The 16,512-nt window shown below is 34.2% G+C and overlaps 1 protein-coding gene across 5 annotated transcripts in view; it reads left to right on the top strand.

The window, feature by feature from the left end:
* Positions 1–16,512, top strand: part of MAPKAP1 (MAPK associated protein 1) — a 338,521-nt gene that overhangs the window by 25,240 nt on the left and 296,769 nt on the right. The window contains exon 1 of one of the 5 annotated variants that reach the window (XM_031954302.1): positions 4,366–4,480. The exons of the other annotated variants lie outside the window; for them this stretch is intronic. The gene's annotated coding sequence lies outside the window, so the exon portion shown is untranslated. Of the gene's footprint in view, positions 1–4,365; positions 4,481–16,512 lie in introns of those variants that run through there. 5 annotated transcript variants of the gene reach the window in all.

The raw sequence follows: 16,512 nt of genomic DNA, 5'->3' as shown, positions 1-16,512 counted from the left end.
CCCTCTTTTTGACTTCACCTGAAGCATAATAGATTTTGCTCAGCCTTTTACTTTTACTCTATATGCATCCCCTGCTTTAAATGTGTTTCTTGTAAACAACATATTGTAGGGTTCTGACTTTTGATCCAGTCTGTATCTGCCTCCTCTTTATGGGGAGTTCATCCCATTCACATTACGGTTAGAATTACTAAATCTGTATTTCCTGCCATCCTAATAACCCCAGATTGTGACTTGATTCTTGCCTCCCCAACCCTCTTTCCCCTTTTAACTTATGTACCCCTCTTGTATCCGATGCTTATCCTCTTTATAATCCCTCCCTCCCCTTTGAGTCTTTCCCCTTCCTTCCCTTATTACTCTTTTTCTTTCCCTTTTCCTCTCCCTGTTTTAATGAGGGGAGAGAATTTTCTCTAAAACAAATGTCAATTATTTTTTCTTTGAGCCAACTCTGATGAGTAAGATTCACACAATGTTCCTCCCTCTCTAAATTCCCTCAGATATGATAAGTTTCCTTAGCCTCTTTGTGGGATGTGGTTTCCCTCTTTTTATCCCTCCTTCCCACCTTGTTCTGCCATCATCCCTTTTCCATATCTAGCTCCCTTTTTACGTTATATCAGTACAATCAAATTATACATGTATTCTTTTTGTATATCCACAACAGAAATACAATTCTCAAGAGTTATTTTTACCTTTTCTGCATCTCCTAGGTTCTATTCTTGGAGATCAAATTTTTATTTAGTTCTGGTTTTTCTTCAGAAACAAATGGAATTCATTTGTTTCATTAAATTCCATCTTCTTCCCTGGAAGAAAATGCTCAGTTTAGCTGGGTAGTTTATTCTTGGCTGCATCTCAAGTTCTTGTGCCTTTCGAGATATCATATTCCAGGCCTTCTTTCCTTTAATGTAGAGGCAGCCAGATCTTGGGTGATCACTTATTGTGGCACCTCGGTATTTAAATGGTTTTTGGCTGCTTATAAAATTTTTCCTTAATCTGATAGTTCTGAAATTTTGCCACAATATTCCTTGGGGTTTTATTTTAGGGTTTCTTTCAGAGGTGTTCGATGAATTCTTTCAATGCCTATTTTACCTTCTGATTCTATTACATCTGGGCAGTTCTCTTTGATGATTTCTTGTAAAATAGTATCTAGGCTCTTTTTTTCATCATAGTTTTCAGAAAGTCAATAATCCTCAGATTACTCTCCTAGATCTATTTTCCAAGTCTGTCGTTTTTGCAAGTAGAAAATTATGGTTTTTCAGTTTGTCATTTTTTGTTTTGCTTGACTGATTCTTGCTGTCTCAATGAATCATTAGTTTCAATTTGTTCAGTTCTAATTTTTAAAAATTATTTTCTTCAATAGCTTTTTACTTCTTTCTGTATATTTCAATTGAGTTTTGAATGTATTGTTTTGGTCTGTGGAATTTTTTCCATTTCACTAATTTTTTTTAGTGAATTATTTTCTTTTTCAATTCACAGATCCTACTTTCTTGGAGTTCTTTGTCTTTTCAATTCACAAATCCTACTTTCTAGTGAATTCTTTATTTTTCAATTCACAATTCTTACTTTCCTGAGATTTTTTACTTTTCTAATTAGTATTTCAGGAAGTTGTTGCTCTCTTTAAGGCTTCTCTTTCCTTTCCCCATTTATCTTCTAACTCTCTTTTGAGACTTTTAATGGTCTCTTCTATGAGAGCATTATGCAAAGGAGGACAGTCTGATGCATTTTTGCTGTTTGAGGTCTCTTCAGGTTTGCTGACCTGCTCTTTTCTGCATAGAAGCTGTCGATTGTTCTTTTCATCTTTTATTCATGTTTTAAAGCCTTTAGGGTAGGTCTCCTAGGCAAGGGGTTACCAGCTTCCTCTGCAGAGCAGGGAAGATGTAAACGATTTCTGGCATTAGGTATGGGAGTGCTCAGGGTGAGGATTTCCTTCCCCAACAGGAAGTGGATTCAGCACTGGCCGAGCTATCAAACTGCTTTGAGGGCTGAGTGGATTGTCGATTGCCCTGGGCTAGGACTAAGTGGTGAAAGTGTCACGCCCCAGGCGGAGTCTCTTGTGGGACTGTGAGTATTAGCAGCTGACCGCAGGCAGACAGCCACAAACTCTGCCCAGCGTCTCTGCCTGATGCAAATCGGCCCTGGAAAAGCTCTATGGCCCTAAGCCCGAGCTCCCCACTGCGCCAGATTGGAGGCTAACCGGGCTAGTCCTCCCTGCTGTGCAGGATCACAACTCCCCAAGGAAAAGCCCGTACTGCGGGTTGGGGCTCTGCGCTTGTGCTGAGATCTGTGCCTTCACCCTCGGGTTTGAGACTCTCCTCGGAACCTAATTTCTCTCCCAGTCTCGCTGATCTCCCCTGTGCCCCGAGACCAACCTTTTTGGCAGAGACTGCAGATTTTCTTCGCCGGTGAGTTGTTCTACTTCTTATCTTTACAATTTGTAGCAGTCAAGACTATTTTTGAGGCTCGATATAATATTGATAAAGAGGGTAAGAGAAGAGCTTAGAAAGTCCCGTGTGTCTTCTCCGCCATCTTGGCTCCGCCCCCCTACAAACATTTTTTGCAAATGTGGGTCTTTTCCCTTTTTGTGATCTCTTTCGGATATAGTCCCAATAGAGACACTGCTGAATCAAAGGGTATACACAGTTTGATAGCTCCTTTGGGTATCGTTCCAAACTGCTCTCCAGAATGTTTACAAGTCCACCAACAATGTATTAGTGTCCTAGTTTTCCTACATCTTCTCCAACATTTATCATTATCTTTTCCTGTCATCTTAGCCAATCTGAGAGGTGTATAGTGATACCTTAGAGTTGTCTTAATTTGTATTTCTCTGATTAGTCATTCATCTTTAAAATCTTATGAATAATATTGTCCTATAGAATAGTGGGCAAAATCAATTTTAAGAAAATCTGACAAATTATCCAGCTAAAAAAGATTTTCCCAAGACTATTCAAGGAAAGAAATGGAAACAGGACTATAAATAGAAGAAAAAGGGAAAATTTTACAAAAATTATTATAAGATGCTGTTTTCTACATCAAGGATAATAGAACTATCACAATTGTACAATTATTTCACAGTCACTGAAATGCTTACATAAGTAAAAATGACACATAAGAGAACAAAGATGGGAAAAGTTGCTGAATCAGCTTACTTCAGCAGCTTTTCCCATCTTGGATCAAGAAGAGTTCCATGTTAAAGAGGATACAGTTGTGAGGATATTAAAGGTTTGACATAAGATATTTAAAAGAGGGGAAGCTACAAAAGTATAGAAAAAAGTTTGAATTTTATTAATTCTGAAAAATGGTGAACCAGAAAAACCCAGCTACTACTCTGTAAGCCTTTTTGCCTTTCCTTGCAAAATTTTTATGAAGATCAATCTATCCATGAATTGAAGGCATTCTCAATAAGGTACTAAGGAAGAAGTAAGATTTTACAAATTTTGTTCAGCAATGGATTGTTACCATTTTATAATTGACTGAAAGGTAGATATAGGACTTAAGATTTGATTGTGCTTACTTATTTCTTGGTGATTACAAAAAAAATTTGACCTAAAATATCAGATTGCTGCTTTATAAGTTATTTTACAAAATATTTCTCCCATATATATAACTAAATAACTTAAAAATTCTTTAAAAGATATAACAACAGATATAATCCTATTCAGTGATATTTTGATACTAAACATCAAGTGAGACATAAAACAAGGGAATGTGTGTTTAAATCCTTAGTATTAATCATTGTGGTGGATGAGATACAGCACGGAGTATAGATAAGAAGATATTCATTGTGGATAGTGAGTTCCTTAAGAAATTCATTTTTGTAAATGATATTGTAATGAGTACAAGTCTCCAAGGTATCATAGAACCTTTTAAAAGAGAGTTGTAATCACTTGAAGGAGTTTGATCCTTCTACACAGTAAAGGCCAGCTTGCTCAGATTTCAACATGTATCTGAATGTATACCTTGTAAGGAGTCCATTAATTAAATTTTTTTTTATACTTTGTTATAATTATTATATATGTATATATAGTTAACTATATTTACTTATGATTATTTTCCTTTTCAACTATTTTTATTTTTTTCATTCTGAGAAGAGGACCACGAAGGGGGAAAAAAAGGTTAAGAACTTTAGGGCTTGTCCAATAGTGTGTGTATCTGGGACAGACAGTATTAAATATAGGACTCATACAATAATATGTGTATCTGGGACAGACAGTACTAATTTGATTGTGAATTGGTCCCAGAATTGAAAAGGAGAAGGTATGTACTAGACTGCTTTTGCAAAACTGCAGAATACTTTTATTGACCCATAAACTTATCATAACATCAAAAACCAATATTTTCAATATATTTTTTTCATATTGCTGTATAGCAGCAAGACCTGAAACATCACTGTTTCTAGAGAATTGAAGATGAACATCATACAGAGGGTAACATAAAGATGTACCGACAAACTGCAACCCAGAACTAATGAGGAACTGAAGAAACAGGAGTAAGGAATTTCATCAGTTAATGGTACATTAGGGAAGGTGGGCTTTTTATGATTTGAGAGTGAGGAATGCCAAGTGAATTGCCAGAATGCTCCCCCAATACTCTTAAGATGTGAGAAAATGAAGGCCTTCTGCATGTTGGATGGATCCATCAAATCCAATTTTTGGAAGAACAGGAGCTACAGCCATAGTTAGGTTGCTATTTGTATTGTTTGGGGGAATTCCTGAATCAATGAGGTCTATTTTAGTATTTCAAAATGCTCTTTTATTATTTTTATAGCTTCTTTTAAGATTCTTGACTTACAGATTAATTTTGTTATTATTATCTAATTTTATAATGTGTCATCCTTGAGGTTAAATAATCAAATTTGTAAGTTAATTTAGATAGCAGTCTCATTTTTATTTTATTAGTATGGCCTAAACTACCAACTATGAATATCTCTAATTTTGTCTTTTACTTCTACAAAGAGGGTTTTGTAGTTTTATTCAATCAGAAAGTATGTAAGCCTTCGGTATAACTTGATAGACTTACATTTCTTTTCTTACATTTGGGTTTTTTTAACTTGTTTTTTTTTAACTTGTTTATTCTGAGTAAAATGTCTCTCTTTCCTCCTTCTTAGTTTTGTTAATAATATACAGGAATAATAGATAATTTTTGATGTTTTACTTTATATTCTTTTACTTTTCTAAATTATGAATTATTTTGATTAATAATATTGAATATTTAAAATTCTCTAACTATGTCAGTAGATACCTCTTGATGTGCATATTTCTTTTTTTCTTGTTTTATTACTATAGCTATCATTTCTATAACTATATCACATTACATCAAGGACAGTGGAAATTCTTACTTTTACTCTTCACTTTATTGGAGACACTTATAGTATTTCTACATTTTTAACTAATGTCAATTTTTAGTTTTAGATACACTCCTTATATTAAGAAAATATTTATTCGTTTCATTTATTCATGTTGAAAAACATGGAGCAATATAAGTTAGACTAACAGAAATAGTTAGATTTGGTACTGATTGGTCAGATTTTCTCATCAAAGTAGTTATTAATGATTTGATGATGATTTAGAGATCTTTGATGGAGTAATAACCTAGATCATTTCTGATTGATTGGCCCTAAGATCTTTAGCATTTCTTGTAAATGATATGAATAAATGTGTAAATGACAAGGTCATCAAAATATCAAGTCACCCAAACATGTCTTGGATAATTGACATACTAAATTAAAAAATTATGATTCAAATTAGTCTTGACAGGCTTGAACATTGGGCCTCAATTTAAGAGATAAAATTTAATAAGAGTAAATGTAAAATCTAATACTTGGGTTAAAAAATCAACTTTCCAAGTGAAAAATTGTGGAGATATTGCTAGATATCTATTACTTGAAAAAGATTTAATAGTTTTTATTGAATTGTAAGTTCAGTCTATGTCCATAGAATGTTATGATAAACATAGAAGCTAACATAACATAGCTTTGTAGTCTTGCATTGAAAGAGACATAGTAACTAGAGATTGATGGGAGAAACCCAACTTTATACTTCCTTGATAACACTTACATTTAGAGTATCTTGTTTAGTTCTGAGCACTGCATTTGATTCTGAAGGACATTGATAAAAGAGTATCTTGAGGAAGACTATCAGGATGGTGAAGTCCAAAAGTTCATGTCATATAAGATTTGACTAAAGCAAGTAGGGATGTTTAACCTTTGAAGAGAAGACATGCCAGAGTAGTGAGTAGACACCATAATAATTGTCTTCAATTATTAGAAGGACTATCTTGTAGACAAGGGATTCAACTTATTTAATTAGGCCCCACAGGGAAGAATTTAGAATAATGGGTAAAAGTTTCAAAGAGACAAATTTAGACTTGATATAATGTAAAACTTTGTATTTGGAGCTTTCCACAATTGGATTGAGCTGCCTTTAGAAGTAGCTTGTGGTTATTTTCTTTATTGGAGGTTTTCAGTAAAAGACTGCTTGATGACTAGGTGAAAGATGCATGATGATTTACCAAGCATATTGTCATAGGTTTTCTCATTCTTTGTTTAGATTGGACTTGATGTCTATCTAAGTCCCTTCTCTAATTAGAGAATTAGAGAAATTCTCTTAATATTACTTGTGAAGGAAATTTGAATATATGTTTTAAGTGTCAAGATTCCTAAGCAGTAGCCAGTCTTAGTATACTGATTTTTAATGGTTTGAAATTGGAGTACAGTGTGAAAAGGTTAAAAAAAACGCACAGGTTTTCTCATATGTTGTCTAGATTAGATTTGATGGACCCTAAGTCCCTTCTGATTCTGTAATTCTCTAACATTATTTGTTCTAAGGTACCCTTTACAGTTTACATTCTATTCTAGAACCATGGTTTCAAACTTAGATAGATTTAGAACCAGGAAACCTGGGCTATATTAACTTTGAAAAATCACACTTGACTTTATCCATGTTCAGTTGTATTTTTAAAAATTTTGTTAAATATTTCTTAATTGTATTTTAATTTGGTTCTGTCTTTTAGGGTTTGCTAAGGGCCTGGGTACTTAACACTTCTGTTCTAGTGTTCTGTGTCCCAAGGTCCCTTTTATATTTAACTTCTATGACTAAGTTCCCTTTTAATTCTATGAATTTATGATTTATGTAAACACAAGACTTCTTAGTATAAAAAACAAGGCTTAATTTTTGCTACTGTAGTCTTATTTTGATTTGTAAAGGAAATATATATACATGTTTTGAGTGTCAAGATTCCTAGGCAGTAGCCAGTCCTAGTATATTGATTGTTAATGAATGGCTTGAAGTCGGGGTACAGTGTGAAAAGGTAAAAAAAAAAAAATAAAGTCTCACATCTGCTGTTACATGTTGTTAACTCCCTTAGCAGCCATTAAATCATTTCAAGTACAATAATAGTGTGGGAGGTAAATTAACTAACCATTAACAATCTTATAAATACACAATTAACATGCCAACATTTATATGACACATTGATGGGGCAGCAGTAATTTTTGATTGGGAGTTTGCAGCCCTTTTGGAGCCTCCGGCTGTTGCTTATTTAAACAAGGTCTCCTGAATTACAGGTGGAGTGATTTGGTAATATCAAGTAAATGGTAAAATGCATGTGGACACAGAAGGGAATGTGCTTTCAAATAACCATGATATGTAAATTTTTCAAGTCATGGTACTGTTTATAATTCTAGGTGGTAGATAGTTAGTTTTGGCAAATATTTGTTTACCTCATATTTGGAAAGAATAAGTCTGATACTTATTTTTAAACTTTCTTCTAATGATTTCATTATTTTGATAATAATATTAACATTCAGCCACTGTCTTATGATTATAGCTTTGGGTTCAATTTTTGTTTTTCCATTTCCCTTTACTTTTGAATCAAATTAATTTGGTTTTATCTCCACAGTGTTTCACATTTTCTTTACTTATGCTTCCCTTCACCACAATACTTCAGGCTCACCACTCACATGGACTCTTGTAGCATTCTCCTTATTGAAAGGCAGTGTGATTTAGTAGAAAAATTTTGGATTGATTTATAGTCATAGGACTTGAATTCAAATTTGGTCTCTGTTCCTTATTATGACCCTCATGGAGTTGACACTGCTGACTTCTAAGTTTCTTTCATCTTTGAATTCTAAGAACAAATGGTACTTCTGTATTCATTTTCTCCCTTTTCCAATTCATCCTTCATAAAGCTGTCAATAATCTTCCCAATAATCCTTGCATCTCTTCTTGAAAAGTTAATGTTTTTCTGGTGCTTTTAGATTGAAGTATCAGTTCATTCTGAAAGCATTTGATGACCTTCCATAATTTGATCCTGAAAATCCTTTCCAGATTTATTTCAAATTTCTTCCCCCATATTAATTAATATAGTCCTCTGAAAAAATGTCCCAGATTTGAAATTATTGGACCCCATTTCAAATTCTGAATATTTTACTTCTTGCCTTTGGGATGTGGGATAACCTACTTATTCTTTTTCAAACTTCATGCTCCTTTTCTATAAAATGACAATGATTTCTCAGGTCCCTTCCAGTTTGAAACTGTTTTCTGTAACTTTGCTAGATTTCATTCCTTATTGTTCACTGAATTCTTTTTGTTATTTCTTGCATTTGCATGTTTTATCGTGCATCATATTGGCTTGAAATGCTCTACTTCCCCATACCCTGATAATTTTAATTGAAAAAAGCATCAACTTTCTAGAAGTTTATCTCATGTGTTCCTTTTCCATTATGTCTTTCTTGATTTTTTGATAGCACTTTGGATTTCTCCCTTGTAGTTGAGATGTTTTATATTATAGTTATCTGCATATCTGGTTTATTTTATCTAATTAGATGTTAAATTCCTTGAGGGCAAATGCCATATCTTATTCCTTTTTATATTCCTCAGAGCATCTGACACAGGATAAGGGCTCATATTTGTTGAATTTGTAGGTGTTTTGATAATTGATTTTATAGTAGTAACTCCTTGAACTGTGGAGAGTTATCAAAAAGAGATATCTGTGCTATTATTGTTATTGGGTCTAGATTTATTCTTCCATTAGTGTGGGGAATTCCCACTGTTGGAACTCTTCACCTGTTCAGATGAGCCTCTCATCTGCTACTTAGTCTTAGTTATTTGGAGCATTGAGAATTTAAGTGATTGGCTCGTGGTTATGTAGTTATGCATATCAGAGCCCAAGTTTTCTAGGCTTCAGGATGGCTCTCATTATTCTATCTACTTTTCTTTCAATTGAGTTAGAATTATTTCAGTTATTTAGATACATTGAAGCAGCCTAGTCTTAATTGTTTTTAAGTCACCATATATTTATTGTTTCTTGTCAGTGAAGGTCTTCAAGCAGAAGCTGAATAAGAATAGGAATATTGGAGAGGAAATTTTTATCAGGGTTCAAATTAGTCTGTATGACTTGTAATGTTTTTTCCAATACTATCTCTGTTATTGTTAATGCAACCCAGTATTTGTTAAATTCAGCTCTTCTCTTTGCCCTTAACCAAGAAACCTACCCATGAGAAAAATAATCCAGTACTTTTGTCTCATATTTAGTTATTATAGGCAATGCATGCAAAAATCTTAATAAATACTAATATTGATAAAAGCCACCAATTTCTTTTTTTTTCTGTCTTTTTAAAAAATTATTATTATTTATTTATTTATTTTTAATAACTTTTTATTGACAGAACCTGTGCCAGGGTAGTTTTTTAACAACATTATCCCTTGCACTCACTTCTGTTCCGATTTTTCCCCTCCCTCCCTCCGCCCTCTCCCCAAAGATGGCAAGCCGTCCTATACATGTTAAATAGATTGCAGTGGATCTTGGATATAATATATGTGTGCAGAACCGAACAGTTTTCTTGTTGCTCATGGAGAATTGGATTTAGAAGGTATAAATAACCCGGGAAGAAGAACAAAAATGCAAGCAGTTTACATTCATTTCCTAGTGTTCTTTCTTTGGGTGTAGCTGCTTCTGTCTATTCTTGATCAATTGAAACTCGGTTGGATCTTGTCTTTGTTGATGAAATCCACTTCCATCAGAATACATCCTCATACAGTATCGCTGTTGAGGTATATAATGATTTCCTGGTTCTGCTCATTTCGCTCAGCATCAGTTCATGTAAGTCTCGCCAATCCTCTCTGTATTCGTCTTGTTGGTCATTTTCTTACAGAACAATAATATTCCATAACATTCATATACCACAATTTACTCAACCATTCTCCAGTTGATGGGCATCCATTCATTTTCCAGCTTCTGGCCACTACAAACAGGGCTGCCACAAACATTTTTAGCCACCAATTTCTAAAACACTTTAATGGCTGCAAAGCTAAGGAGTGCAAACATTATCATTCCCATTTTATAGATAAGGGAACTGAGAATTCAAGAAGGTCAGTGATTTTCCCAAGAACTTATAAATAATAAATATCAGATAGAGGCTAAAATGAAAGAGTTGGCCAAGGAAGCCTCTGTGGGTGTTTCCAACTCTGAAATTTGATCAGTCTATGAAATATGTTTTCATGGTAATAGTTCACATTTTCCTAGTGCTTAAATGTTTAGAAAGAGTTTTCTTATATTAGCTTTGTGAAATAGGGCAAATGTTATTGTCCCCACTGGATCTGCAGTCAGAGGATCTGAGTATACTTTCTGACTATTCCGCTCATTACCTGTGTAAATATAGAGAAATTTACTTAATCCCTCTGGGCCTCAATGAAAGTATTGGACTAAATATTCTTTACTATTCCTCTCAATCCTAATATTCCACGATTTTAAAGCAATTTGTTTTATTCCCATTTAGTTTCATGCATAATTCTTTAATTTTTTTTTTCTAAGGGAAAGGTTTATTGAATTAACATGACTGGTAGCCTTGCTCTCTTTTGACTGTTAGAACTTGTTTTCTTACCTCAGAATCTTTTATTTTAGATATACTTAGGTAGTGTAGGAATATCTGCAGTCCTAGATGATGTCTTAATGTCATGTTGAAGTTGTTCAATACCTCAATTAACTGGACCCTAAATTAGAAACTTAATTAACCAAGTGTTTTTGTACATTGTATGTTTAGAAGAAAGAAGCAAAGCTCATCAGACTTATATGTATGATTCCTCTGAATTACTCCCAGTTTGGTACTTAAATTTGAAGATTTAATTAGCTCTTGGCAAAGGTCACTTATAAAGATTGTATGGTAAGAAGAGTTCCTACAAAACATTCCTCCCATAAATCTGGAGTGAACTTTCCTACAAATGCATACCATACTGTGTGGAAGAGTATTTAAAGCCCTGAGATTTCCACAACTTCTCTCCAGTTCACAAAATCCTGAAATTCATCCAAGTCAGCCATTTAAAGCCCATTGTGGCGAATTTGTTTGCTCAACCAATTATTCTGTTCTCTTCTTTCTCTAATAGTCCTTTATTGAATATTTTTCTCAGGTTGTGAGGTATAAAATATATGTTTAATATATCTGCTTTTCTGCATTTGTTTGTGTAGTTTTATGCACTAATACATGGTCAGTTTTTGTAAAGATGCTATGTGTATATTTGAGAAATATGTTACTTTTTATTTTCATTTAGTCATAGAGATATGCTATTAATTTTCTTAGAAATTCTATCCAGGTCTGTAAAAGTTAAATTTAAAACATTTTTGCTTTTGGGTTTGTTTCTATCTGAGAGGAATACATTGAGGTTCTCTATTATTATAGTTTTAAATATTGATTTTAATTCATTGCTTTCAGCAAAGTATAGTGTCTGTATTTCTTTTTTTTTTTAAATCAAATTTATTTTTGTTACTGTTTTGAGATGATTGCTATTTCTCCTTTATAAGTCAGCTGAAACATGATGGATTTTTCTTTAGTCTAGTATTTTAGCTATGTATGTCTTTGTGTTTCCAAATATAAACAATGTAACATGTTTTGCATAGCTTCACGTGTGGTTTCTTAGTGGGAACTGAGGGTGGGGGAAATCTAGAACTCAAAAGTTGTTTAAAAAAAAAAACAAATGTAAGAAAAAAAAATTTTTTTTAAATGTAACTAGGTGAAATATAAATAAATAAATAAATAAGGAAAAAGAGTTCAATTCTTGTGTGCTTCCATATCCCTTCTTTGTGTAGTCCTTGACTTGTATATCCTGTTTGATTTTGTCGTCATTACCTTTTGTTTTGTCCATTTCACTTTCAAACTTCATATCATACATCATTCTTCTTTTGTAACATTCCCATAAAACTCTTGCTTTATTTTATTCTTAGAAATTCTAGTTGATCTTATGTCCAAGCTGAATTTTTCCTTCTAGATGTTTTGAAGTAATTATCTTCTTCTGGATTTGTGTGTTGGGCATCCTTGTTAAAATTTATGGATCTCTTTTTCTAAAATATCACCTAAATTCCCTTTGTGTCTTTCCTTCTCAGGGACCAATTCTATATAATAAATGACTTTGTTGAAAGAAAAAGGAAAAAAAATCAACAAAATTCATTATGTGTATGAATGGCATTATATGTGTAAACTCCCATCTTTGAGATATAGCATGGAGGATGTCTTTATCTTTTTTGGGGTCATGCTTGCACATGCTTTGCAACATGCATTTTTGATTGTTTTGTGGTTCTTACCAATTATGTTTTTGTTGTTTTCTTGGTTCTGTTTACTTTGCATCAACTAATGTGAGTCCTACCATACTAAACAGGTTTATCATTAACAACAGTAAAATTTTTTGTCACATTCATATACTACAGTGGTTTAACTCTTACCTCATTCATGGTCATCTACTTTGTTTCCAGTTCTTTGCTAACACAAAAAAATATTACTACAAATATTTTGGCGTAGGCCCTTTATTTTTATCATTGATTTACTTGGGGTAGCCTAAATAGCTCTTTATAGTGTGAATATATAGTTTACAGTATGAATCTTTTTAAATTTGTTTACAAATTCTTTCATCTTTACTTCACAAATTAGGACTTTCTGTTAGGATTAGGCTCTGCATACTTGTGGAAGGAATGTTAGGAGCCTTGTTTGGTCTTGATACCTGAGGAATGATGTTCAGAAGGCTTAGGGACTTGTCAACTTTTTTTTTTTTTGCATTCATTTTCACTTAATTTTATTTTCTTCCAAAAGAAGTTACAATATCAAATAGGATTATATGAGGATATAACTGTTGCATTAACTAAGTAGCTTGGCAGAATATAAAAATTAAACATTTTTAGCACATGACCCAGTTTAACTTCAGGAGATGATCAAGACAATGATAAATAAAAGCCTACAACAGAAAATCAGTAGTTCTAAGAGAAACATACATATACTTGGTGAAGTAATCTGAGGAGTTTGTTTGAATGTAAGATCAAGATTATATCATTCCTTCTCTGGAATGATTCTTCATCACTCATTAAGTGATGAGTGCAATTTAGAAAACTTGATGTCTACTTTGTCTGGATTCCCTCAAGAGATTACCTTTCTACCATACAGTAATGAAGATCTGGGCAGCCAAACTCGGTCTCAAAATTGAATCATGATATCCTCAGAGATAACCATATAAGGCTTCATTTCAATTCCATAGCATGGCTAATGTACAATTGGCCACTTTACCTTCTTGACTGCCACATGGGTAACAGAATCTGCAAGAGCAATAGGCCATGTGTTCACTAGCTAAGAATACTGGATATTCATCCATCTCATTGTCTATAATGAGAACTAACTCTTGTAGCAACAAGACCCCCTATGCAAGGCAGACTGTGAGGCATGAGGTTATAGTAGATAAGAGTCAGAAGACCCCTCTGAACTCAGATCTTCCTGGTTCCAGGCTCAGTACTCTGTCTCTTGTTCCATTTATTTATTCTCTTTCCCATTCATGTCCTTTTCACTCTAGTGGAAAAACTGAGTTCAAATTAGACTTCAAACACTTACTAGATTTGTTACTCTAGGCAAGTTACTTAAACTATGTTTGTATCAGTACCCTAAAATTCAAAATGTGGAAAATCATAGTACCTATGTCCCAGGATTGCTGTGAGAATTAAGATAATATTTGTAGAACAATTATATTTTATGGGCAGAATAGGTAACATTTGCCTCTTCCCATTTCCCTATAACATTTGGAGGAATTAGACATACATTTTTTTTATCACCTATTATCTCCTATAATTATTTCTGTATACTCCTCAATCTAATCTCTAGTAGACTGCAAGATCTTTGAGGACAATTAGTTAACAGAGAAGGAATTAAATAAGTAAACAAATCAAATACCATGTTCTAAAATTTAAAAGTTTAGGAAAGAACATTTTTCTCTTCTCCCTTCCTCTCCCCATCATTCTTCCTCTCCTCCTGTATCTCTCACTTTCCTCCTCCCTATCCCTCCCACCTTTTTTTGTCTCTCTCTGTCTCTGTCTGTTATAGGTCAGAACTCATGTACCTAAAACGAGGATTCTTACAAGGTGTTAAGTCAGTGGATTTGATGAGATAATAGTTATTTAATTTATCAGGGTGCTTAATAGTTCTCTAGTTTAGTACATGTACTTAATACTTAATATAGTTCTACAAGATTCACACCTAGGATAATGTAATTATAAGAGAGCATATAAGCTGGACAAACTCAGCCATAGTCAGAGCCAGAGAAGACAAGAGGACTGGAGGCAGGAGCTCAAGCTCTTGGAACCTAGGAAAGACAAATTCATTCACTTCATCTCACACTACCTTGGTGTTGTCCTTTGGTACTTCCCCCAGTGAAACTAAGGCCAGTCTGAAAGGCTCTCCAGAAAGCTGCCCAGTCCCAGGAAAGGAGACAATAAAGGATATGGACTTTAACACCTAGCTGTTCTGGTGATTACTGAACTGAAAGGAAGGCTGCTCCCAAGACCTCCAGAAAACCAAGTAGAAAAATTACATCTGCCTCTCTGTCTCTGCGTCTGCCTTCCTCCTTTCTTTCCTTCCTTTCTTTTGAAAATGACTTAAGTCCACTTTCATGGCTTGTCTTATTTTGCAGCCTCAATGGAAAGTAATTAAGCGATGCAAGGGTGTTAATTTATGATCTTATATCTAGAATCAAAGTCAGAAGTAATCCAAACAAAACTATTTATTTTACGGATGAGGAAAAAAGCCATTCATTTTACATATGAAGAAAATGAGGCCTAGGGAGATTAAATGACTTGATGAGATGATCATATTCTGAATTATGTTATGTTTTTCTCATTGTGTTGTTCAGTAATTTCAGTCATGCCTAACTCTTCATGACCCCATATGGGGTTTTCTTTCTTTCTTTCTTTTTTTTTTATTATAGCTTTTTATTTACAGGATATATGCATCGATAATTTTTCAGCATTGACAATTGCAAAACCTTTTGTTCCAACTTTTTCCCTCCTTCCCCCCATCCCCTCCCCCAAATGGCAGGTTGACCAATACATGTTAAATATGTTAGAGTATAAGTTAAATACAATACATGTATACATGTCCAAAAGGTTATTTTGCTGTACAAAAAGAGTCAGACTCTGAAATAGTGTACAATTACCCTGTGAAGGAAATCAAAAATGCAGGTGGACAAAAATATAGGGATTGGGAATTCTATGTAGTGGTTCATAGTCATCTTCCAGAGTTCTTTCGCTGGGTGTAGCTGGTTCAGTTCATTACTGCTCTATTGAAGCTGATTTGGTTCATCTCATTGCTGGAGATGGCCAGGTCCATCAGAATCAATCATCATATCGTATTGTTGTTGAAGTATATAATGATCTCCTGGTCCTGCTCATTTCACTCAGCATCAGTTCATGTAAGTCTCTCCAGGCTTTTCTGAAATCATCCTATTGGTCATTTCTTATAGAAAAATAATATTCCATAACATTCATATATCACAATTTATTCAGCCATTTTCAAATTGGTGGGCATTTCCAGTTTCCAGCCACTACAAAGAGGGCTGCCACAAACATTCTTGCACATACAGGTCCCTTTCCCTTCTTTAAAATCTCTTTGGGATAGAAGCCCAATAGAAACACTGCTGGATCAAAGGGTATGCACAGTTAGATAACTTTTTGAGCATAGTTCCCAATTGCTCTCCAGAATGGCTGGATGTATTCACAATTCCACCAACAATGTATCAGGGGACTTGTCAACTTTTAATGCGCCCTAGCATTTTGATTTAGGGCAAAGCCTGGTCATTGCTCTCCTGATTTTGAGGTTTGCAAGTTAACCCCAGTGATCCATTTGCAGGCTTGCCCCTGTTTGGAACTCTAATAGATAGCTGTTTGCTTCAGTTTCTTTTAGCTAGCTGGTAGGCTTTTTGGTTCAAAGCTATAAAACTGCAGGACCTTTGTTGGTTTGAACTTGGAGATGGCCCAGGATGCATTGGGAGACCTTGTACAACCTTGGCCTTTTTAAGCTAAGACTTTTCCCAAATCTCAGTTTGTCTGAGGCAATGGCTGTTCAGTGATTAAGGCTAGGTAAGAAATGAAGCAAAGAATGGCCTCTATCATCAAGTTAAACAAAATTACAATGGGGAGGGGAAAACCCTCAGGATTTCTAGCCAGAACAGCCACAGTTGCTATTTACTTTCATTCTAAGCCATCAAACCCCAAACTTAGATC

This window comes from Sarcophilus harrisii, chromosome 2 (assembly GCF_902635505.1).
Source record: "Sarcophilus harrisii chromosome 2, mSarHar1.11, whole genome shotgun sequence".
NCBI lineage: Eukaryota > Metazoa > Chordata > Mammalia > Dasyuromorphia > Dasyuridae > Sarcophilus > Sarcophilus harrisii.
This window is presented reverse-complemented; position numbering and strand designations above follow the sequence as displayed.